A 26,627-nucleotide genomic window follows, 5' to 3' on the forward strand; every position below is an offset into this window, starting at 1 on the left:
GAAAATCAACAAGATAGACAAAGACTTAGCCAAACTAACTAAAAAGCAGAGAGAAACTATCCAGATCAGCAAAATCAGAAATGAAAATGGGGACATAACCACAGACATTGAGGAAATCCAAACAATTATTAGGTCATACTACAAAAACCTATATGCCACAAAATTTGAGAATCTAAATGAAATGGATAACTTTCTTGAAAGATTCCATCTACCAAAACTAAGTCAAGATTAGGTAGAAAGACTGAATAGCCCTATATCTCCCAAAGAAATCGAAGCAGTCATTAACAGTCTCCCCTCCAAAAAAAGCCCTGGACCAGATGGCTTCAGCGCAGAATTCTACAAGACCTTCAAAGAAGTGCTAACTCCAATTCTCCGCAAGCTATTCCACAAAATAGAAACAGAAGGAACACTACCAAACTCATTCCATGAAGCCACAGTCACCTTAATACCTAAACCACACAAAGACCCAACAAAAAAAGAGAACTTCAGGCCTATCTCTCTTATGAACATTGACACAAAAATACTCAATAAAATACTTGCAAACCGAATCCAAGAACACATCAAAGATATCATCCACCATGAGCAAGTAGGCGTCATCCCAGGCATGCAAGGGAAGTTCAACATACGGAAATCCATCAATGTAATCCACCACATAAACAAACTGAAGGAGAAAAACCACATGATCATCTCCTTAGATGCCGAAAAAGCATTTGACAAAGTCCAACACCCATTCATGTTTAAAGTCTTGGAGAGATCAGGGATACAAGGCACATACCTAAACATAGTAAAGGCAATATATAGCAAGCCTATAGCTAACATCAAACTCAATGGAGAGAAACTTAAATCAATCCCACTGAAATCAGGGACAAGACAAGGCTGTCCATTGTCCCCATATCTCTTCAACATAGTACTTGAAGTCCTAGCCAGAGCAATAAGACAACTAAAGGAGATCAAGGGGATACAAATCGGAAAGGAAGAGGTCAAAGTGTCACTATTGGCAGATGATATGATAGTATACATGAGCGACCCCAAAAATTCAACCAGAGAACTCCTTCGGCTGATAAACACCTTCAGCAAAGTGGCAGGATACAAAATCAACTCAAAAAAATCAGAAGCCCTCCTGTATACCAAAGACAAAAAGGCTGAGATAGAAATTAGGGAAACAACACCCTTCACAATAGCCACTAATAACATAAAGTACCTTGGTTTGATTCTAACCAAGCAAGTGAAAGACCTGTTTGAGAAAAACTTCAAGTCTCTGAAGAAAGAAATCGAGGAAGATATCAGAACATGGAAAGATCTCCCATGCTCATGGATTGGTAGGATTAACATTGTGAAAATGGCCATACTGCCAAAAGCAATCTACAGATTCAATGCAATTCCCATCAAAATACCAACTCAATTCTTTACAGACCTTGAAAAAAAGATTCTCAGCTTCATATGGAGAAATAAAAAACCAAGAATTTCCAAAACAATCCTGTACAACAACAGATCATCTGGAGGTATCTCCATTCCTGATCTCAAGCTGTACTACAGGGCAACAGTAATAAAAACTGCATGGTATTGGCATAGAAACAGAAAGGAGGATCAATGGAACCGTATAGAAGACCCAGAAATAAAACCACACACCTATGAATACTCAGTATTTGACAAAGAAGCCAAATCCATTCAGTGGAAAAAAGACAGCATCTTCAACAAATGGTGCTGGACCAACTGGATGTCTACATGCAGAAAAATGAAAATAGATCCATATTTATCACCCTGCACAAAACTAAAGTCAAAGTGGATCAAGGACCTCAACATAAAACCAGATACCCTAAATCAATTGGAAAAAAAAGTGGGGAACAGCCTAGAACTCATTGGCACAGGAGACAACTTCCTGAACAGAACACCAATAGCACAGGCTCTAAGAGCAACAATCAATAAATGGGACCTCATGAAACTAAAAAGTTTCTGTAAAGCAAAGGATACCGTCATCAAAACAAAACGACTGCCTACAGATTGGGAAAGAATCTTCACTAACCCTTTATCTGACAGAGGACTAATATCCAGTATATACAAAGAACTAAAGAAGCTGAAAAGCAGCAATCCAAGTAATCCAATTAAAAAATGGGGAACAGAGCTAAACAGAGAATTCTCGACAGAGGAATATCGAATGGCAGAAAAACACTTAAAGAAATTCTCATCCTCATTAGCCATCAGGGAAATGCAAATCAAAACGACCCTAAGATATTACCTTACACCCATCAGAATGGCCAAGATGAAAAACTCAAGCGATAACACATGCTGGAGAGGTTGTGGAGAAAGGGGAACCCTCCTCCACTGCTGGTGGGAATGTAAACTGGTACAACCACTCTGGAAAGCTATCTGGCGCTTTCTAAGACAAGTAGGAATAGTGCTTCCTCAAGACCCAGCTATACCACTGCTAAGTATATACCCAAAGTTTGTTCAAGTACACAAAAAGGACACTTGCTCAACCATGTTTATAGCAGCTCGATTTGTAATAGCCAGAACCTGGAAACAACCCAGATGTCCATCAACGGTGGAATGGGTACAGAAATTGTGGTATTTTTATACAATGAAATACTACTCAGCAATCAAAAAGGAGGAAATCATGAAATTTGCAGGCAAATGGTGGGACCTAGAAAAGATCATTCTGAGTGAAATATCCCAGAAGGAGAAAGACAAACATGGGATATTCTCACTTATATAGACCTATAAGATATGATAAACATAATGAAATCTATACACCTAAAAAAGATAATCAATTGAGCGGACATGGGGTAAGATGATCAATCCTCGTTTAGAAAGACAGATGGGATGTGCATTGAACGTATGACAGGAGTCTACTGAGCGCATCTGAAAGACTCTAACTAGCAGTGTTTTCAAAGCAATGACTCATGACCAAACCTTTGGCAGAGTACAGGGAATCATAAGAAAGAAGGGGAGTTAGTCTGATGGGGAAAAGATAGGAGCTCCACAACGACCAAATATATCTGGGCACAGGGTCTTTTCTGAGACTGACATTCAACCAAGGACCATGTATGGATATAACCTAGAACCTCCACTCCGATGTAGCCTGTGGTAGCTCAGTAACCAATTGGTTTCCCAAAGTGAGGGGAACAGGGACTATTTCTAACAGGAACTCAATGACTGGCTCTTTGGTCTCCCCACCCCTGAAGGGAGGAGCAGTCCTGTTAGGCCACAGAGGAGGGCTTTGCAGCCAGTCCTGAAGATACCTGATAAAACAGGATCAGATGAATGGGGAGGAGGTCCCCCACATAAGTGGACTTGGAAAGGGGCACGGTGGAGATGAGGGAGGGAGGGAGGGAGGGACTGGGAGGGAATGAGGGATCGGGACACGGCTGGGATACAGAATTAATAAAATGTAACTGATAAAAAATATAAAATAAAAAAAGAGAATAGTTAGTTGAAAGAAAAACAAAACAAAACAAAACAATCTCAAAATACAAAAACAAGTGTGAAAAGTTAAATATCTCTAATTTTAAAAAGTATTATAATCTCAAAATACAAAAACAATTTTGAAAAGTCAAATATCTCTAATAAAATAAGAAAGATTTTAATTTAGTTCAAAGAAGAATCAACCAATGAGCCATCCTGTGTCTCACTCCTCCAGGCAGCATGCCCATATTTATCATTAGACTGTCCCTAAGTATACTGTGTTTCTGGGCATGACACAACACAAGTCCTGAACACTGACCGGCTTCTTTCTCAGTCTCATCTATTTCTTGCCAATTCTTGTCAATTTTCACCTTTAAAAGAGCCAAAAGAATTGTGACATCAAAATGAGTAACTATATCATTAGAAAAATCACTAGAGAGAAATATGATCACCTGTGACTCAAACCTATAAAATTAATATAATTGAATATTTCTGCATTTTTTTCAGAACTGGATGTAACTGGATGTAACTTCTGAAATAAGTCTTTTGCCGTGTTAAATAAGCATATTATCGGAGGACAGTGATACTTTGACTTCTTCCTTTCTGATTTGTATTGTCTTGATCCCCTGTAGTTGACTTATTGCTCTAGCTAGGGTTTCCAGTACTATGTTGAACAGATATGGAGAGAGGGGGCAGCCTTGCCTTGTCCCTGATTTCAGTGGGATTGGTTTAAGTTTCTCTCTGTTCAGTTTGATGTTAGCTATAAGCTTGTTGTATACTATCTTTACTATGTTTAGGTAGGTATGTTTAGGAGAGATACCAAGACTTTATACATGAATGGGTGTTGGATTTTGTCAAATGCTATTTCAGCATCTAAGAAGATCATCATGAATTTTTTTCTTTCATTTCATTTATATTGTGAATTACATTGATTGATTTCTGTATATTGAGCCACCCTTGCATATCTGGGATGAAGCCCACTTGGGCATGGAGGATAAGGTCTTTGATGTATTTTTTTAATTTAGTTTGTGAGTATTTTATTGAGTACTTTTGCATCTCTTTTTTTGTTGTTGTTGGGTCTTTCTGTGTTTTAGGTATCAAGGAAGTAGAAAAAGGGGAACCACCCTCCACTGCTGGTGGGAATGTAAACTTGTACAACCACTCTGGAAATCAACCTGGCACTTTCTCAGACAATTAGGACTAGTGCTACCTCAAGATACAGCTACATATATGCAACTACATATATGCAAAAGATACTCAATATACAACAAGGACATTTTTTTAAACATGTTTGTAGCAGCTCTATTCATAATAGCCAGAATCTGGAAACAATTCAGATGTCCCTCACCTGAGCAATGGATATAGAAATTGTGGTACATTTTACATCATGTACTACTCAACAGTTATAAACAAGGAAATCATGAAATTTACAGGCAAATGGTGTGAACTAGAAAAGATCATCCTGAGTGAGGTATCTCAGAAGCAGAAAGACACACATAGTATATACTCATATACAAATATATGATATTAGACATATAATATAGAATAAACATACTAAAATCTGTATACCTATAAAAGCTAAGCAAGAAGGAGGACCCTGGGTAAGATGATCAATCCTCATTCTGAAAGACAAATGAGATAGACATTGGAAGAAAACAAGGAACAGGATAGGAGTCTACCACAAAGGGATTCTGAAAGACCCTGAGCAGCACTGTATCAAAGCAGATGCTGAGATTCATAATCAAACTTGGGCAGAGTGCAGGGAATCTTATGAAAAAAGAGGGAGATGAAAGACCTTGAGGGGACAGGAGCTCCACAAGGAGACCAACAGAACCAAATAAATCTGGGCACAGGAGTCTTTTATGAAACTGATAATCCAACCAAGGATCATTCAAGGAGATAACCTAGAACCCTGCACAAGTATAGGCCATGGCACCTCATTGTCCAAGTGAGTACCCTAGTAAGGGGAACAGAGTCTGTCTCTGACATGAACTCAGTGGCTGGCTCTTTGATTATCTCCCCCTGAGAGGGGAGCAGCCTTACCAGGTTACAGAGTAAGACAATGCAGCCAGTCCTGATGAGTCCTGATAGGCTAGGGTCAAAGGGAAGGGGAAGAGAACCTCCCCTATCAGTGGATTGGGGGAGGGGCATGGGAGAAGAAAAGGGAAGGTAGGTGGAACTGGGAGGGCACTAGGGAGGGGACTACACCTGGGATACATAGTGAATAAATGCAACAAATAAAAATTAAAATATAAATTTTAAAAAGATAAGCATTTTTTCTGGTCATGGTATTTCATTTTAGTTTTATTGTAGTTCCTATTTGAAATAGTTCCTATTTGAAAATACACTATCTGAAAGGTAACACATGTAACTTTAACTGGTAGTCATTTGAGCATGTCAGAAAGCCACAAAATCATTCAGTGTTGTGTTGTTAAGTAGAACTTAAAAAATTTACTCATTTCCCTTTACAGAGAGCATTGCAACGCCAAACACTTCCTTTTTAAACTTATACATCAATCTGAGTATTTGACCATGCAGTGAAACTAATTGATTTGCCAATAATCCTTTTGAAACTTGTAACAGTGTACTTACTCAGGACATATTTAGTTCACAACCAGACATGCTGGTAGTATCAAAGGCAGGGTTTTGTCATGGTTTATGTATGAACTAAATTATGAAATTGCATAAGTAGAAATGCACTAAAAAAAAAAAAACACCTAGACCTTATAACTTTGTGTTGTGAATGTTAAATAAAACATAAATTTTAAAGATGCAAGTGAGCACTAAAAGTCAGATAATTTTGATGAACAAGGATGCTACATCAAGGATAGAATTTTATCTTGCTGCTGTGAGTAGTGTTACAAAATGCTTTGAATGGCAATCACTTGAACATGTCCAGAAATGCAAAAACTCTCTCAGTTGCAAGAAAACATGGCTCTTTTGACATTCTTGGAGCACCTGATTTTCAATTCTCATGAACCAGGAATGAGAAGTCCCAGGCAACCTAATTCTATTTGTGGTCCCAGGTACTTTTCAAAGTGTTTAAACCAAGGAATGATGAAATGGTGTACCCCAATAATTACAAATATTAGAATAAGAACATTGTATTCTTTTTCATTTTTTAATATTAGTTACATTTTATTAACTTTGTATCCCAGCTTTATCCTGCTCCCAATTCCCTTCCAATCCCACCTTCCCTCCCTCATCTCCTCCTTGTCCCTTTCCAAGTCCACTGATAGGGGAGGACATATTCTTATTGAAGTGATTTTACACAGATATATTTAGTCTGTTATTGAAATTAAATAATAGAGGTAGTTTTGTTTTTATAGTATTTACATTAACTTACTTCATGATTTTCATTTTCTATTAATATTGTAACTGCTCTAATAATTGTACATATATTTGTGTACAAAGGAAATTTTGATTGAGCATAAAATGTAGTACATATATACATAAGCCAAACATTCCTCATTATAGTGTTCTGGGTAAGATAAAATTACTTGTGCACAGGAATTCAGACCTTTGTGAGTGTGGATTATGTAGAGGTCCAAGGAAGAGAAATGAAAACCTCTCCTTCCTCTGCTTCAGTCACAGTAACACAATTTCACAGATTGATTTTTTTTTAGATTGATTTTTTTACTCTCAGTTTTTTCATATTTTTTTCAATTGAACATCTCGAATTCTCTAGAAACTATGAACATGTTTAAATGGCAAACAGAGACGAGAGATGGTTTCCTTTTGACTTATTAAGCATGGATGACCTATTTTAAGAAATGGATATATGATGAGAGATCATTATGAATAATGAAAACATATAATTACTCTTTTCAGAGGGTATTTGTAGAGTTAAGGAACAAAAGTAAATACAAATAAAATCATCCATAATATGCTAATGCATTTGCTTTTTAAGTATTACAGTTATAGTGAAACAATCAAGTAATTAAACATACACAGGACATGTAAGATTTGTCGTCATTTAGAGAACATATGCTATGACATGTCTCACTACAATACAAACTATAACAGTCCTTTTAAGTTAAAACATTTAAAATAGACAAGTGTAAATTTATGTTTTAGAAAGCATCTGTATTTTTTTCTAATGCATAAAGCATAACATTTCAACGATATTTTTCATAAACAGAGTTTTGGTGCTGGTATATGATCCTGAATAATAAAAATAATTTTTCAGCCATTGGGAGGACTTTTTTTGCATTTGAAAAGGACCCATGTTTATTCTTACCGTCTGTGTAAAGCAGCTGACACCAGCCTGTAACTTTAGCTCTTCGGGATCCAGTGTCATATGTCCTGTGGTTATCTGCACTCATTTGTACATCCCTACACATGGGAACACACAGTTAAAAAACATAAAGCTACATTTTCTTAACATAAGTACAAAATACTAAATTTCATAACTCTGTATATAAACAGTTTGAGCAAAAGAGATATGAATGTCTTACATGTGCAGTGAAGTATCAGATTTACCTCGAGCTACAAAAAATTATGAAGCTTACATTACTATGTGGTGGGAGAAGTTATTTTTATGTCTACTAAATTTTCTTGAAGAAAAGCCTGGTCCTGTGTTTGGTTGGTTGGTTGCTTTTTCTAATCTTTTTTGATGGTGGCATTGTAGTCTTCTGTAACTATGCAAAGCTGTCAATGAGCAGGAAGTTTTTCTTTTATGTAGATATAAAATATCTTGGGAGAGTTAGCATCAAGTAAAGAATGGGAACAAATTGATGTAACTAAAACAGTTTCTCAAGCAATAAGTAATGGAGGCCATATCTGTCATTGTCAGCCTAATTACCTAATTTATAATTGTTTTGAGACTTATATGAACAAAACCAGTAAATTCTCATGAATTATCAACATATAAAACCAAATAATACATCATCCTATATTAGATTTCCAGGTTGTTATGTTCTTATTGTACTGCAATATTTTCTTATTCTGTAACATATTTATTAATGATTTGCCTTTACGATTATTTCTTATATATGAAACCGAATAGCTTGATTCTTCTTGTTGTTGAAAATATGAAATACTCATTCCAAATATAAATATATCACTAGAGAATTTGACAGCCAAACAATTTATTAGTGCTTATTTCATACATTTTGTCACTCTTAAGAGATTCACCAATGCATAAAGCAACTTCTAGCCAATATTACCATATATCATCCCTGTAAATTTTAACCACCATAGATTTGCTCATTAAAATTTGGCATATCATATTGTAAGAGATTTAAATTGGAGATGGAGAGAGGGCATTGTCTGTTTCTCCAGGGGACCCATATTAAAATCCCAGCACCTGCATCATAGCTCACAACCATCTGGAAATCCAGTTCCAGGGATCTGACACACCCCCTGGAAGTTAACAGGTACCAGGCACATGAGAGGTGAACACCCATAAATATAAAACAAAAAAAAATTAAAATTTGAAAACATTGATTTAATATCTTTCCTTAATATTTCAAAAGTTAAGAGCAAACTTCTAGTTTTCATGGTTTCATTATTTGTGAAAGAAGTCCAATGTTTGCAGAGCCACATTTCTTTCTGTTCTTGCTTTAATGTACAAATATTCCAAGGCAAGATTTTTTTATGACCTCTGACCTTGTTCTTTACATACAGTTGAGTTTGTTTTGTGTTTCTGGACTTCCTACTGCTTACCTGGAATACAGAAATAACAGTCAGAAATATGACAATGGAAACTATGTTTGAAATTCACAAGATAGAGCATATTTATTCTTTGGATGATAAGATGATCATTACATATTAACAACAGACTGAGTGTAGGTTTAGCATATTTAAAGAAGAATAATTTTCACTTTTTCCGTTTGTGTAGTTGGATCTCTGATTGTTATTTATAATGAAGAGACATTTCTGAAAATGAAATGCATTATTCAAGCATTTTCCTGAGGATTAGTATTATACAGTATATTACACAGTATAATACTCTAATAGTATTGGAAGGTTCTGTGTTAGCTGCCAAGGGAGAAAAGAAATCAATAATTGTATGATAATTTAAAGCATGCAAACACAATAATGATCAATATGGCATGAAATCTCCAAAAATGCAATAGTGACACTAATATATTGGAGGTAAAAAAACAGGTGCCTAATTGGCCTTATAGAAAACTCCATACAGAGAATTCATGTCCATTCCTGAAAATCTAGCTAAGTATTCTTGGCTGGAGATATCATACAATTTCAAGGAGAAAGTTGCTTCCATTTTCCTAAATCAACATAGCTTTTTTATTTTTATTTTTTATATTAATTAAAGTTTATTCACTTTGTTTCCCAGCTGTAGCCCCCTCCTTCATTCTCTCACAATCCCACCCTCCCTCCCTCATCTCCTCACTGCCCCACTCCAAGTCCACTGATAGGGGAGATCCTCCTCCCCTTCCATCTGACCCTAGCCTATCAGGTCTCATCAAGACTGGCTGCATTGTCTTAACTGTATTGGAAATACTTATCCTTGTACCAATAGAGAAAGGACTCTCCTATACCATATCAAAGAAGCTTACCTTTTCAGTAGAGAGAAAATACTACATAGGTCCTTAACTAGAGGGAAGAGGGAATGTGGGATGTCTAGTCTTAATAGATAATTACCATTGCAACCCTAAACCTGTAGCCCAGGGTACATCACCAAAGAGGTGTTGGAAAGATTGTAAATCTATTGGATCAGATGTCTACCATGAGACAGTTTCTACTAGACATTATGGACTTCTTCAAACATGAAAGCTCAATAGTGTAGTTGACTAATCAAGACCTACATAGTGACGACACTAGTCGACATATCAATGTGAATGAGGAAATTTCACAAAGTACAACTCAGATTTAAAACAAAAAACTAAGGTAGTATATAGCTGCTGAGAGAAGGATTAGCTTTCTTCAGGAGTGAGCCCCATGTTTGGTTACCAAACCAATTAGTTATTTCTAAACATATGGGCAATTCTAAAGAAATATAGTGGTTTCACATTTTGTGATGTTTACTCTTGGTTGTCAACTTGACTACATCTGGATTTAGTTAACCTAAAAAATGGAGGAGCACACATATGAGAGGATTTTGCTTAATCTGAAGTGACAAGACCCACTTCTATTCTTTATTTTTGAGGTGAGAAGAGCCATCTTTAATCTGGGATACACCATCTGCTAGAAGCCTACATAAAACATGGAGAATGAAAGTCTGTGCTCTTTGCCTGCTTGTTCTCCACTCCCTAGAAAGTCCATTCTTTTACTGGCATTAGTTCCTTCTTCAGAATTTGGGCATATAATGAAGACTAGATTTTTAGTTTCATGAGGTCTTATTTATTGATTGTTGATCTTAGAACCTGAGCTGTTGGTATTCTGTTCAGGAAGTTGTCTCCTGTGCCAATTAGTTCAAGGCCCCTCCCCCTTTTCTTCTAACAGATTTAGTGTGTCTAGTTTTATGTTGTGGTCTTGATCCACTTAGACTTTAGTTTTGTGCAGGGTAATAAATATGGATATAGTAGCATTTTCTACATATAGACATCGGATTATACCAGCACCATTTGTTGAATATGTTCTTAGCAGATTTATTTCTAAAAGCTAGAGTCTGGAAACAATGTAGATGTCCTTCAACCAATCAATGAATACAGAAAATGTGGTACAGGTATACAATTGAATACTACTCAGGTATTAAAAATAAGAAATCATGAAATTTTCAGGCAAGAGGATGGAACTAAAGAAGGTCATTCTGTGTGAGGTAATCCATAAGCAGAAAGACACACATGGTGTATACTCACTTATAAGCAGATATTAGGCATACGATATAGTATAAACATACTAACATCTATAGTCTTAAAGAACTGAAACAACTGGGGAAGATGCACTTAATCCTCAATCAGAAGGTCAAACATGATAGATATCAGAAGGGGGATAAAACAGGAAACAGGACAGAAGCCTTCCACAGAAAACCTCTGAAAGACTCTAACCAGCAGGCTATCAAAGCAGATTCTGAGACACTTAGCCAGACTTTGGGTAGAGTGCAAGGAATCTTATGGAAGAAGGGGGAGATGGAAAGACCTGGAGGGAACAGGAGCTCCATAAGGAGACTAACAAAGCTAACAAATTTGAGCCCATGACGGCCTGTAGAGACTGCTGCATCAACCAATGACAATGAATGAAGAGGACCAAGACCCCCTGCTGTTTGATCCCTTCCCCTAGTGAGGGAGAGAGGGCATTGCCAGGCCACAGTGGAAGAAGATGCAGGCAGTCCTGATGAGATTAAAAGACAGGGGTCAGATGGTAGGGGAAGAGGTCTCCCCCTTTCTGAGAAATGGGGGAGGGGAATGGAGGGAGAAGGAAGAGAGAAGGTGTGATTGGGTGGAAACAAGGAAGGGGGTTACAATCAGGATATAAAGTGAATAAACTATAAAAATAAATTTAAATTAAAAAAATAAAGATTTAACCTGACACTCTTCTTGGTGTGAAAATTTATATGTCTGTGTATGCAAACATATATAAAAACATGTACATATAAAAATATATTTTCTCATTAATTATGTATTTAGATTAAGATAAGTCACTAGTTCTAGTCAAAGAGAAAATACTACAATAAAATTTCAAATCTTATACCATGAAAAGTAATGTATCCAGATGAAATAAAAATTTAGAATCCCACACACTCTCAGCAAAGCCACATTTTAACCTAATCTCAGTTTTTAACTTACTAATTTATGTATAGTGTTCTCTCTTTATTCTTCCTTTTTTCTCTGTATAAGTTACAGAAACATACCCTATAAAAACATAATTTTTGGATTTTCAGAAATAGGGACTTTAAATGTAGTTCAGTTGATAGTGTTCTTAAGTACCATAAGAGCCATGTAGGAGGATCTGATTAAACCGTCAGTAAAAATAAACAGGCTTTGTAGAAGTTAACTGTAAGTCAGAGAAGTGGCTGAGAGCTTTAGGTAGAGGAAGGAGGAAAGGAAGGAAGGAAATTAGAAGGAAGAGAAAGGAAAGGAAAATAAAGTGAATAGAAAAGGCTCTAAACAAGCAGATTGTGTTCCATAGCACATTATAAGAAGACATTTCCTATGATACCTTTCTATTCCTGATAGAATACAACATTTTTTTGTAAATTCATTCATAAGTAGTTATATCACTTACCATATAAACTTCCAAGAGAAACTATTTATGTTCAAATATGTTCATATTTTTCTGTTTACCATTATTTTACTTTTTGATATTATATTTATATAGTATGTTCCGTCTATTTCCTCCCTCTAACTCTTTCAATGTTCCTACCTACATAGTACTCTCTTTCAAATTCATGGCTTCTTTTATTTTTTCTTTTATTTCTTTTATCATTATTATTATAGATTTTTATTTTTTAATTTTTTATATTAATTACAGTTTATTCAATTTGTATCCTAGTTGTAGCCCCTTTCCTCATTCCCTCCCAATCCCACTCTTCCTCCCTCATCTTCTCCCATGCCATTCTCCAAGTCCACTGCCAGGGGAGGTCCTTCTCCCTTTCCATCTGACCCTAGCCTATCAGGTCTGGCTGCAATGTCTTCCTCTGTGGCCTGGTAAGGCTGCTCCTTGCCTCAGGGGGGAGGTGATAAAAGAGCCAGCCACTGAGTTCATGTATTATTTATACATATTTTTTTTTGTATCCCAGTTGTAGCCCCATCTCTTTTGATGAGTGTGTATGGGTGCACATGTGTTTGGAATATTTATGTGTATATATTACACATATAAATATAAACTGTTCAATATATGTGTTATGTGTATATTTAGGGCTGATCATTTGGTATTGTATAAGAAATGGGTGTGTTAATCTTTAGGGTAGACTATTTCTCTTGCTGTCACAATTCCTTAATAACCTATAATTCTTTATATAGGATTGAGGCCTGGTGCTCTCTGTCCCACATTAAAAGGAATGATTATGGTAATCAAAAAAATTTTAGAAGCTTCAGAATTCCCCATTAAAAATGAAAGTAAACAAGTAGGCTTTTGGGGAGAATAAAAAGACTACAATTGCATAACTCTTTTATCATACTTATTTATTTAAAATGCCCTTTTTATTAAAACTATTTTTACTTTTCCTGTAATTAGTTTAGAAATTAAATTGTGCAGTAGCTATTTATAAGTAGGAAATACATGGTCTGTACATGATTTGGTACAACCTGCAGTTTAATACTACCCTGAGTTATAAAAGCAAACTAGACGCTGTCATTCTTTTGTTGATAGGGTATCTCTTCAGACTTAATATATAATATATATATATATATATATATATATATATATATTGCCCTAAAAATATCTGGAGCTATAAAGTAATTGTTTTCTCTATTTATGTTATGGCTTCTGCACTCAAAACCTTACTTTGTTTGTGGAAAATTATAAAATATTTATATTTTACAATCATTTCCCTGTCAGGATTGCTTTGATAATTGTCAGTCATGAGTAGGCACAGCCTTAGAACCCACTAGGAAGGAATGCTTCTTAGTCAAATGCATTGAAAATCATTAGTGATGCTGAGGAAAGTGTGCTCCTGGACAGGAGAGTATTAAGGTAGTTTTACCTTTTTCAGAAACTCCCTACACTGTAGTTTCATGTAATTATGAAATACAATTATGTTATTAAAACATATTAAGGTGACCTACATTGGCTTCTAATGTCTCTGTATATTTGCTTACCATATTTTTTAGAGACCATGATCTAAAAAAATTAGTAAAGTTTGATAAGATAATTATATATAACAAATTTAACATATGCTAATAAAACATGTATATAACCATACTATATAACTCTGTTAAAACATTAATTTCCAGTCACATTGGTGTTTAATTTTGTTTAATATTTTGAATATTATTTTTCATTTATTCTTTGAAACTTTTAAATGTTTACTTACTGTATTTTGATCATATCCACTCATTGCTCCATCTCATCTTACTGTCTTCTACCATTTCTACCCCAAACTATGTTGTCATTCATTTTATTGTAAGAAAAAGCCAACCCATCCATTTAACCATCTCCCTCTGTTCATGTGTGTGATACCCTAGAGCATAGGCGATTCAACCATTCCTGACACATTCAACGTACAATACCTCTTCTTCCCAGAAGTTATCAACCTACCAACAATAATAAGAAGTTTCTTCAGGATAGGAACAGTGATATCAAAACCAACCAACCAACCAAACAAACAAACAAACAAGAAACAAAAAAAAAATAATAATAAAATCAACATAAAGACATTCTAATGTTTTATTTCAAATCTATATCCTATTAAGATTATATTTTTATAACATAGACAAACAAGGTTTTTTTATAGTTCTGAGGTTGGTTGTTTCTGATATCTCTTAAAAAGATGATGCACTTCACACATATAGAGCTTAATCATGTCATAAAATATCAAACAATGTCATGAAACAGAACACAGACCCTTTATATTTACATGTCAACATTTATTTTTTTGTCCTATAACATGGTCATGTATTCAAGTAATAAATTTTTGTCTTTATTACCCTACTACCTTTTCTCATTCTTCTACCTGTACCTTCTAAGACCCTTCTCCTTCCCAATAATATTTTTATCGGTGAACATTTAGCATAATTGAAAAATATGATTAACTTCTAGTGTCTTCTGTAAGACTGAGTTTGTGCATATATATATATATACATATATATATATAGTTTAAATTTGTTTTCTGTCATGAAATATCTTGTTTTCTCCATCTATGGTGATTAAAAGGTTAACTGGGTATTGTTGTCTAGGCTGACATCTATTGTCTCTTAGGGTTTGCATGACATCAGGCTAGGCCCTTCTGGTTTTCCTAGTTTATGTTGAAAAATCACGTGTGATTCTTATAGGTCTCTGTTTATACATTACCTGTTTTTTTTTCTTTCCTTTCCATCTTTAATTTTTTTCATTATTATTATTACAATTATTAAAATTTATTCACTTTGTGCCCCAGCTGTAGCCCCCTCCCTCATCTCTTCCTGGTTTCACCCTCCCTCCATCTTCCAGCCCTTCATCCCTCTCCCCTAGTCCACTGATAGAGGGGGTCCTCCTCCCCTACAATCTGACCCTAGCTTATCAGGTCTCATCAGGACTGTCAGGATCTTCTTTCTCTGTGGCCTAGTTAGTCCACCTAGCCAGGTGGAGGTGATCAAAGAGCAGGCAACTGTGTTCATGCCAGTGACTGCCCCAGCTCCCTTTACTAGGGAACACATGCAGACTGAGCTGCCCATGGGCTACATCTGAGCAGGGGGTCTACATCCTCTCCATGCAAGATCCTTCGTTGGCTCATCAATCTTTGCAGGCCTCCTGGATGCAGATGTTTTTTGACTTCTTGGTGTCCTTGTGGAGCTCCTGTCCCCTCCAGGTCTTTTTATCTCCCCCTTCTTCCATAGGATTCCCTGCACTCTGCACAAAGTTTGACTATGAGTCTCAGCATCTTCTGGAAACAACCTAGATGTCCCCTGTTGCTTTTAATATTTTTTCTTTCTTTTGTATATTTCATGTTTTGATCATTATGTGGAAGAAGAAATTTCTTTTCTAGTCAAATCTATTTGAGTGTTCTGTAAGCCTCCTGTACGTTTAAAGACATCTTTTTTTAAGGTTGGGACAATTTTCTTCCATAATTTTCTTGAAAACTTTTTCTGGTTCTTGGAACTGGGAATCTTCTCTTTTATTCTATTCCTATTATTCTTAGGTTTCATCTTTTCATGGAGTCTTTAATTTCTTGTATATTTTGTGTTAGGGAATTCATTCAATTTAATATTTTCTTTGATATAGCTATCGATTTATTCAATTGTATCTTCTATGCTTGAGATTCTCTCTTTCATTTCATGTAGTCTGTTGGTGATGCTTACCTCTATGTTTCCTGTTCTCTTCCTTAAATTTTCCACCCCCAGGATTTTTTCATTTTGTGGTTTGATTGATTCTATTTCCATTTCCATGTTTTATTTCCTTTAACTTTTTGATTTTATATTCCTGTATTTTTTTTTTCAATGCAGTTTATTCAGGAACATTGAACAATCCTCAGACCCCGGGGAAAGCCAGCCCACAGCTTAAATAGCCTCTGGGTAGCCAACCCAGGCGTGCCACAGGGGCAATGCAGATAGGTCCACACACATGGAAGCAAGCCAGATCCTCGGCCTTAGCCAAATGTGGAGTTGTTCATGACAGAGAGCACTCACCATCGGGAAGGTGGAAGGCGGAAACCAGCTCCATCTTTAAGGCATAGCATTGCGCAGCTCTCTACAGTTCCACCTTTTTGTTTTAGACACATCAGGCAAGAGTAGAGGTCTGATTTCTGGGACTTTGTACAGATGTTCATTTAGGTGTCATCCACCCAAAGAGCATCAGACCCGTCAGATACCTTTTTCTCAGAGGCGGGACCTGGGGCATCAACCCGCATGCAATCAGACATGCTCTTCTCTGGGTCCAAAGCGGCTGACCCCGAGTGCAGTGCTTAGCCTCGCATCCTGAGCGTATCATTTTAGCTTTTTATGGTATCCAACCATGCTTGGGGAGAATGTCCTGCTTCAATGGCTGTAAAGGCCTGAATGATCATGGCTGCATCACACTGTTGTGAGACTCTAATCTTGCATATATACCACAGGCAAACCAAGGAGACCAACACCAGAAGGCCTGCTAACACTCCCATGCCCACCCATTCCTTCAGATGATTCATGGCTGCAGCAATCCATTTTGATAATCCTGTGGCTAGTCCTGCATCCACTCTGGTACAATTTACTGTGACAATGGCCACTCTCAGCTGCTCCATCGTAGTATCGAATTCTCCAGTCCAATTACCTAAAATATAGCTCGACAATTGTTTAGACAGATTTGCAGCACAGGAAAAATTCTCATGTTGTATGCTAGTGACACAAAGTCCAGCATACTTTCATTGACAGCCAGGTTGAGCGATTTGCCATAGGGTATCAATTTGCTCCTGCAAGAGGTCAATCCTCTGATTGAACACCATCAAGCTTCCTTTTAGTTGAGCATTAATTCCTTTATGTACAACTAAGGCATGAGCTACATTGGCTAAATGATTATTCAGGGTCTGAGCAGTCTGCCCAGTATGACTCATGGCTAATGCCCTGGTGGTAGCTCCAACAGCCATCAATGAGATGGTAGTAACAATGGTGGCTGTAGTTCCAAGATCCCTTTTCTGTCTGAAGAGAGTCATTGCATGAGGGGCATCAATGGGCACAGGCACCCAGTGAGGCATGCGAGTAACCAGGGCATACCTAAATTTACTAGCATTCCAGCATTGGGCAAAAAAGCAAGTATCATTACCACAATTACTTGGCTCTATCTGGCTAATAATGAATAAACCTCTCGACTAACAAAGACCACAGTTACCACTCAGGTCTATATCCCTGAGGTGAACAACTCCTGAAAAAACACCAGCCATCCAGGGACTATACCCAAAAAGCTGAGATGACATCCTTCAGGAAAAACCAGCTTTCTGCAAAGGCGATTCTCTCCACCACAGGATCCCCAGGAACCACCAGAAAATAACCCCAAACTCCTAAGATAACACAATGGGTAGAGGCCAGCGTAAAAGCTCAAGCAACAAAAGACAGAGCAATATGGCATCTCCAGAACCCAGTTACCCAGGGGCAAGTAGCCCTGGACACCCCACCATAACTGAAATCCAAGAAGATGACCTAACAAGTATGCTCATGAAGATGATAACAGAGGAAACAAATAAGGTTCGTAAAGACATAGAGGAAGATAAACTCAAACAGAATATTGCCATCCGTAAAGAAATAGAGGAAGCTGCAGCCAAACAGTTTATGGCCTTTAGAAAGAAAATGCTTAAAACACTGAATGAAATGATAGAAACAGAGTTGAAGGAACTAAAAGAAAAACAGGAAAGTACAATCAGACAGGTGAAGGAAGTAAACAAAACAACTCAAGACCTGAAGATAGAATTGGAAAAATTAAAGAAAACACAAATGGAAGAAATAATGGAAAGGAAGAATCTAGGGAAGAAAACAGGAACTACAGAGGTAAGCATAACCAACAGACTAAAAGAGATGGAAGAAAGAATCTCAGGTGTAGAAGATACAATGGAAGAAATCGATGTATCTGTCAAAGAAAATGTTAAATCCGAAAAATTCCTGACACAGACCATCCAAGAAATGCAAGATAATATGAAAAGACAAAACCTAAGAATAATAGGTATAGAGGAAAAAGAAGACTCCCTTCTCCAAGGCCCAGAAAATATTTTCAACAAAATCATTGAAGAAAATTTCCCCAAGCTAAAGGAGAGGCCAATTAGAATACATGAGGCCTACAGAACACCCAACAAATTTGACCAGAAAAGAAAATCCTCCCGCCACATAATAATCAAAACAGTAAGTATACAGAACAAAGAAAAAAATACTAAAAGCTGCAAGGGAAAAAGGCCAAGTAACATATAATGGCAAACCCATTAGAATCACACCTGACTTTTCAACAGAGACTATGAAAGCCAGAAGGGCCTGGACAGATATCATGCAGACCCTAAGAGAACACAGATGTCAGCCCAGGCTACTATACCCAGCAAAACTCTCAGTCCTCATAGATGGAGAAAACAAGATATTCAATGACAAAAACAAATTTCAACAATACCTACAAACAAATCCAGCATTACAGAAGACACTGGAAGGGAAAATACAACCCAAGAAAGCTAGCTACATTCAAGAAATCACAGGAAATAAATAACCTCATTTCCTGTATTTTTTAAGTAATTTATTCATTTCTTCCTTAAAGTCCTTTATTTGTTAGATTGTATTTTCCTGTGTTTCTTTGATGGTATATTCAAATCCTCTTTAAAGTACTCCACCAGATCATAAGAGTAGGTTTAAAGTATTTTTTCCTTACTTTAAGTTGTGTTAGGATATATAGAATGTGTTGTCATATTGCCCTGGTTTTTGTTGATTGTGTTCTTACCCTATGCCTTAGCCATCTAGTTGTCCTTAGTACTGGCTAGTTGTTTCCAGGAACCTGCTGGGATTCTTGGGCATGTGGGAAGAGCGTTAGATTGTAGGCAGGTGGGTTAGATTTTCTCACGTAGCCTAAACTTCTGCTGTGATGGTTGTGTCCCATTAGGACCTATAGGCAAGGAATTAGAATGCGGCTTACTAACCTGTATGATCCTTTGAGGTCCTACAGGTCGCCTCAAGATAGATAATAAGGATATGAATCACAGGCTGGATGTACATGTCTCTGGAGTTGTCTTCAGAATGGCTAGCTAAGAAATTTGAGGGCACTACCATGCATGTCTGGCTGCCATGGTCCTCTCCTCTCTGGGGACACACCAATGGTCGCCTAGAGATTGGTTTCCCTGCAAACACTGTGTTACTGCTGATCACATTCTGTTGGGCCCTGCCATATTAGTTCAGGGACCTTGCATGTTCCTACTGTCCATCCAGTCCCTGCAGGTGGACCAATGGAACCATGTACTGAAGGCTGGGACCCTTTCACTGATATCTGGGAAGTGTCCTCAGAAAGGCTGGAGGAGTCTGATTCTAGTAGGTAGAAGGTGCCATTTAATGGGAGCCTAGGACCCTGTGTGTCTCTCAGATACAGGATTTGTCTCTGGGAGACATGGAACTGTCTGTTCCTGGCATCAGGGATGCCTCCAATCATTTGGGAGATACATATTTTGACATTTTGAAGTCATCAGTCAGGTCACTTACTTGCCTCCTCTCTGATTTTTTCCTACTCAGATACAGTAAATGCTAGGTGCCACCATCTTGGAAAGTCTCTGCCAAGTGCTGAAGCCTCCACTCTCCCTGAAGCAGTGTCAGTGAGGCTTGACACATTTTGAATGGATTTCTATGACTTGAGATGTACTCCTTAACATTTCTTCACTGAGTTTGTCATTGAACATGGACAAGTAAAGCTGGTGCCAAAACAGAGCCTTCATTCCTACATTCTAGCATCTGTACTAAAGGAAGGTTTTCTACAGCTACCAAATGAGAGTATAAACAAGGATCCAGCCAAATACTCTTGAATCTACAAGGTATGCTAAAGCAATAGTGGTAAAAACTTGTAGAAATAACCAGTGAATAATTTATTTTCCCTAAGGCACACTCCATAAGTAGGAACCCATAGCCAACACTGCTTGGATGACCAAGAACCAGAGACTAGATAACCCACAGACTTAGGGTAAAACCATATACCAGTGATCTAAAATGTACTGATTAAATGGCTGATAATGATATTCTGCTATGCTTCTAGATCAGTGCCTTGTTCAGTCATCATCAGAGAAGCTTCCTCCTGCAGCAGATGGAACAAATACAGAGACCTACAATTAGACATTATGCAGAAAGTGAGAGATCATGGAAAACCCTACCTTAAATGGGGTGTCTCCATCAAATGTCTACTCTCTGTGAAAAGAGACTAACAAGAGTGTACCAGCCAAAGGCGATGGAGGATATTAAGAAAACAGGCCTTCTAAATTAACATGAGCAAAGATCATATGAACTCTGAGAGACTGAAGCAGCATGTAAAGGGCCGACACCCATCTGTTCCATGTTCTGTACATTTATATTATGTTTATAATACATTTACATTACAACTTCCAATTTAGTATTTGTACGGAATTCTTTAGTGTACGAACAAGTGGGTTTTTGATAGTTGTGCCTTTCCTTTGGCTCTTTTTTTCTACTTGTTTGTCTTGTCTAACCTTGATGTGATTTCTCTTAATATATTTTATTTTGTTGTATTGTATTGTTTTCTCTTAGAAGCCTGTTCTTTTCTAAGGATGATGTAAAATATACAATTGATTAATACAGTATGGGATGTGGGAAGAGCTAAGAGGAGTGAAAAGAGAGAAAGTCACAATCAGTACATAGTATGTGAAGAAAGACATATTCATAAGAGTAAAATAAAAATTAAAATATAAATAATTAAAAAGAAAAAGATTTGTGTATTTTTATGGATCTTAAAACTATTTCACAAATAAATTCTCTATCATGTTGACTATAAGACAATTAATATAGAGATTATATTAGATTGTAAACCTAATAACTTAGCATCTACACTTTTTGGTATATATATATATATATAATTACTAACCTAATTTTCTTCTCATTGTGTTTTTTTAATGAAATTATCCATGCGCTTGACACTCACATAACATTTCTCCATAAAACCTATATTTTCACTCTGCTTGGGTTTATGCTTCAAAATATATGATTGATTAGATATTTCTGTGTCCCTTTGTTGAGCTACTAATGGAAAACAATGGTTTATTAGAAGGCCTGTCTTCTTCCTCTTTGGCTCTGATTTATTTGTGCTTAATGACTGTGTGGATTTTATGCTAGCAAAAGATCAGTGAGTTAAAGCAAAACAAATCCTGAAAAATGTCACAATCTGAAAGAAACTAATTTCCATCAGTACAGTGCTTGAAAATTTTATGTTAGTAGTGGGACAAGGAAAATAAAGAAAAATAACTGTGAAAAAAAAAAACTAGCTTAAATGGCACTCTACCTAAAGAAAGAAGCTGTCTGCTCTAAGATTTTGGCATGGCATACCAGATATTAATTATTCGATATCATGCTAATATTCCCAGGCATTCCCCAATCATTGAAAGCTCTAATCACATTTGATCACATGATTTTTTTTCAACAAATAATAATAATGACATTGTTAACCTCAGAAACTGGAAGCCAGTTGTCTGAACAGATACATGGTATTGCCTTATAAACTTATTTATAAATTCAATTTGACTTGTAAGAGACAGACTTTATTTCTGAGAATGACATCAAAATTAATTCTAGTTTGAACATCTCACATGATATTAGATTGCATGCAATAGCCCATATCTAATTACTCTCACAGATATACTACAGAAACTGCAAAATAAAATGTGAATTTCATAATGGAGGCTTTACTATTGGGATCAAGGGCTTTATTAAATAAAAGGTTTTGTTTAAAAACCTTAGCCTGACCAAATTTGATAGAAATTCATGAATAACAGAGAATTTAAAGCAGATATCACCATAAACCTGGCATCTTTCTTATAAGATTAATTGTATTGAACATGACTTGGAAGCTATAAATATGATCAGAAAAGTCTCAAACTAAATTAAGTTTTAGCAGCCATCAATTTACTCCCAAATGACAATAACATGAAAAATGACTTGCTGTTAGCTGTTACTACAGTTAGTCTAGAAATTTCTTTCTCAGAATATATAGATCAAATACGTAATTTACTAATAATAGTTTTCAATCTATTTACGCTTCAATAGGCAAATGCAAAACTCCTAAGCTGTCATTAATTCCAATATCTAAATTACTTAGTTGAGTTTTAAGTAATTCATACATTCTGAAACTGCTAAAAAATAAATGATAGCATTCAAGGCTTCATTCTAAATCACTTGAAGAAAAGTAGAGAATCGAATTAGTAACTACTGGAAAAAATTTAGAGTATAGTATATCTCGGAAATAGTTTCAAATTTTCATGGTTTACTTTTTGACCATTATATAAAACACTGTACATAAACTGCTAGATGTTTAAACAGCACTTCTGCCCTGAAGCTGTTGGTCAGTATCTCTCATCCCTTCCCACAGTAGGAACAAATACACCCATGCAAACCAATACACATGATTCTGAGAAACAAGGCTCACCTGTGACTAAAAATTTGACGAAATTATAAGAACTTTCCTAGGACCTATATCTCATATCTAAAGTTAATAATTGATATGCCAAAAAATGTATATGCCACAAAAGTAATGATTATTTTAAATATTCATTGACTCTTATGTAGTTTATAGTCTCATATTGTGAATTTCATAGTTACATTAATAATAGGAATTGAGTTGTTAACATCATATAGAATTGTCCTTAAATTTTTCCATTGGTATAACTTATAAATCCTTTACAATAAATATGCAGAAGATAATTAAGTTTTGGGAAATATATGAGTGTATTAGGCATACATGCATACAAGGACACACTGTTAATATGGCTCCATAATTTGAAATCATGCATACTGATACCTCTTTAAGTATTTCTTTTGTTCAGGAAATATTGTTTTTGTAATTACGTTGGCCTTTTGTGACTTCAAATTAATTTTCATTTTCAACTGCTTTTTTTTCCCTGGGTCTGTGATGAATGACCCTGGGCTCATAATCCCTGCTCCAAGAGACATAGACTGTGTGACAGTGCAGTGCCAAGATTTCCTACATTGGACAGGAGAAACCAAGAGACTGTAGACCAAATCAATAGAAACTTTTGTCATTATCCTTGGTTTCCTCTGAAACTTGAAATACACAATGTGTGTGTGTGTGTGTGTACACATTTGTAAAATATACAGTGTGTATATATAACATATATATAATTCATTATAAATAATCATGCATATATATAATCACTGTTCATATTAGTTTAATTTGAAAAAATTATTATAAATTTCTAGAAGATTTTGAATTTTAACTAATTTATTTTAGACAACACACTCTAATTATTTGCCTCTTAAAGATCAGAATTTTCCTTCAACCTCTTTCTCCCCACCTAGAGGACTTAACAATGTCCCCAATTATCTCTGAATTTTAAAGTGAAGGAGAGGGTGTATTGCTGGCATCTAGTGGTGGAGAACCGGATTGCTGTTTGTCCTTGTGTAAAGCTCATGACAGTTCTTCATGAGTGAAAGCAACAGCACTCCATTCTACCAGACACAGGATAATACTTAATACCACAAGGATAAGATGTGGAGGCTTTATTTTAAAACATAGACAATAAATAGGAAGGATAAATAGATATATTTTAAAATAGACACAGAATGCAGCTAAACAGACCTCGAGAATGTAAATCTGCATTTCAGAAACAGTCATCAGGCCTGCATTTTAGAGAGGGGAAACCACACTTAAACGACCCAAGGAATGTATGGGTGTTGGAAAAGTGCATAAACTTAATCTTAGGAAGAGGGAGAAATTCTATCTCAATAAGCTATATCAGTATATTCAAGTTAGATAGAGGATATTCAATAGCAATGCTTTATGGATCTGTTTGGACTATCTGGACACTCTAAGATTTGTAAGGGGAACTTTGACATGAGATTATTAACTCAGGGGACATAATGTAACACACAAAATGATATAAAAGTCAACACTCTTTGTGGTAGGAATGGGATCCCAAACAGCACAGTCTACTCTTAAAATATTTACATTATGTATAAAAATGTTGAACAAAATAACTGTTTTCAAAGATAGAAGAAAAGCCCTAAAGACTTTCTTTAAAAACTGTAGAATCAGTCATATCTCCAAAATGGTGGAAACCAGTGCTCACCATTTCTGAAGGGCAGAAGATCTGAAACTTCAAAGCTAGTGAGTGGATGGATGACTGAAGCCAGGGCATGGACTTTGAGGCTTCCTGGGCTAGAGGGGACAACCTGTGAGCTGGGACAGATTGGATCCAGGCCCCCTGTGGAAGACTTTGGGATCTGAGAGTGGCAAACTATCAACCCCCTGCACTCCCAGCTGCACCTTCACTTGCTCAGCTTGCTCTGGCTATGCAGACGTGGCCAGGAGTGCATAACCTCAGGTACTGAGGTACTGGGCCTCCTTACTCTAAAGGCCAAACAGGGGACCCAAATCTGAAAGTAGAAAACTGTGGGCTCTCCGAGTTTACCACATACGACTGCACATGAGTTTGAGGGTGCTTTGCACTTTGCACATCTACCTGTGAGTACACACTGGCACTCTGCACTTCCCAGACATGTCTGCAAGTTAGTGCTTTGCAAGAGTGCTTACAGAGCCCCAGATCAGGTCCTGCTGCACTAGCAGCCAGATGATCCCTCTTGTGCATACCACCACTGTAGGCAACGTAGGGATCTGTGGGATTGCATTCTCAACACTGAAACCACTGTTCTGTGGGTCTCCCAGTGGAGGACTACAGTCAAACAATTCCTAGAACCAAGATGCTGCAGCTCAGGCAGACTTGAGCGATTGGAGCACAATACTGAGACAGGCTTATGGGCCTAACAATTCAAGCACTTGATCATGCACACTGCGGGCATCCAAACAGTACCTGTACCACAATCTGCTCTTGCACTTGCTTCTCCCTTACATTTCACCTTTACAGGCAGGGAGGGAAAACTCCATACACACTCCTGTGCTTGAACACTAGCTCCTGCGACCTTCCTCCCTTAGCTGCATCTGAAATACCAATACCTACTCTCAAACTTGTGGACCTCTCTCATCTTCCTAAAGAACACTCCAGTCTCCAGAGACAGGTGGACCAGGTCTGCAGTACGGGCTCCAGGAACAAACAAGAAATGCCACTGATCAGAAGATAGTGAGAGGTACGTGTAAGAGCATATCCAACAAAAATCAGGACATTATGGCTTCACCAGTAACCACCAAAATCAATGGATATTTTAATTCATTGGAAACAAAGGAAAATTGTTTTAAAGATATGCTTATTGGGAAATTAGAGACACATAAAGAAGAAATGAATAAAAAAATAGATGCCATCATGGAAAGACAGGAATCCACATTCAAACACATGAAAGAAATGGTGAAAAATATGAAAACAGAATTAGAATCAATAAAGAAAACACAAACAGAGAAAACCCTGCAGCTGGAGAACTTGGAGAAAGAACCGCAAAGGTAAGCATCACCAACATAATACAAGAGATGGAAGAGACAATCTCAGGCACTGAAGATATAATTGCAGAAATCAATTACATCTCTTAAAGAAAAAATAAAATTGGAAGAGTCCCAAACACAAAACATCCAAGAAATCAAGGATGCCATGAAAAGATGAAATCTAAGAATAATAGAAATAGATGAAAAAGAAGATTCCAGGCTCCAAGGACCAGAAAATATTTTCAAGAAAATCATAGAAGAAAAATTTCCCAATTTAAAGAAAGAGATGTCCATAAACATACAAGAGGCCTACAGAACACCAAATAGACTAGACCAGAAAAGAAACTCACATCACATAATAGTAAAAAATCTAAATCTACAGAACAAAGAAAAAAATATTAAAAGCAGGAAGGGGAAAAGGTCAAGTAACATACAAAGGTAGACCTATTAGAATCACACAGATTTCTCAACAGAAACCATGGAAGAGAGAATGGCCTGGACAGATGTCATGCACGCTATAAGAGAACACTGATGTCAAACCAGACTACTATACCCAGCAAAACTTTCAACTACCATAGATGGAGAAATCAAAATATTCCATGACAAAACTAAACTTAAACAATACTTGCACAGTGACCCAGCCCTACAGAAGA

The sequence above is a fragment of the Meriones unguiculatus genome, chromosome 3 (assembly GCF_030254825.1).
Source record: "Meriones unguiculatus strain TT.TT164.6M chromosome 3, Bangor_MerUng_6.1, whole genome shotgun sequence".
NCBI classification, from domain to species: Eukaryota; Metazoa; Chordata; class Mammalia; order Rodentia; family Muridae; genus Meriones; species Meriones unguiculatus.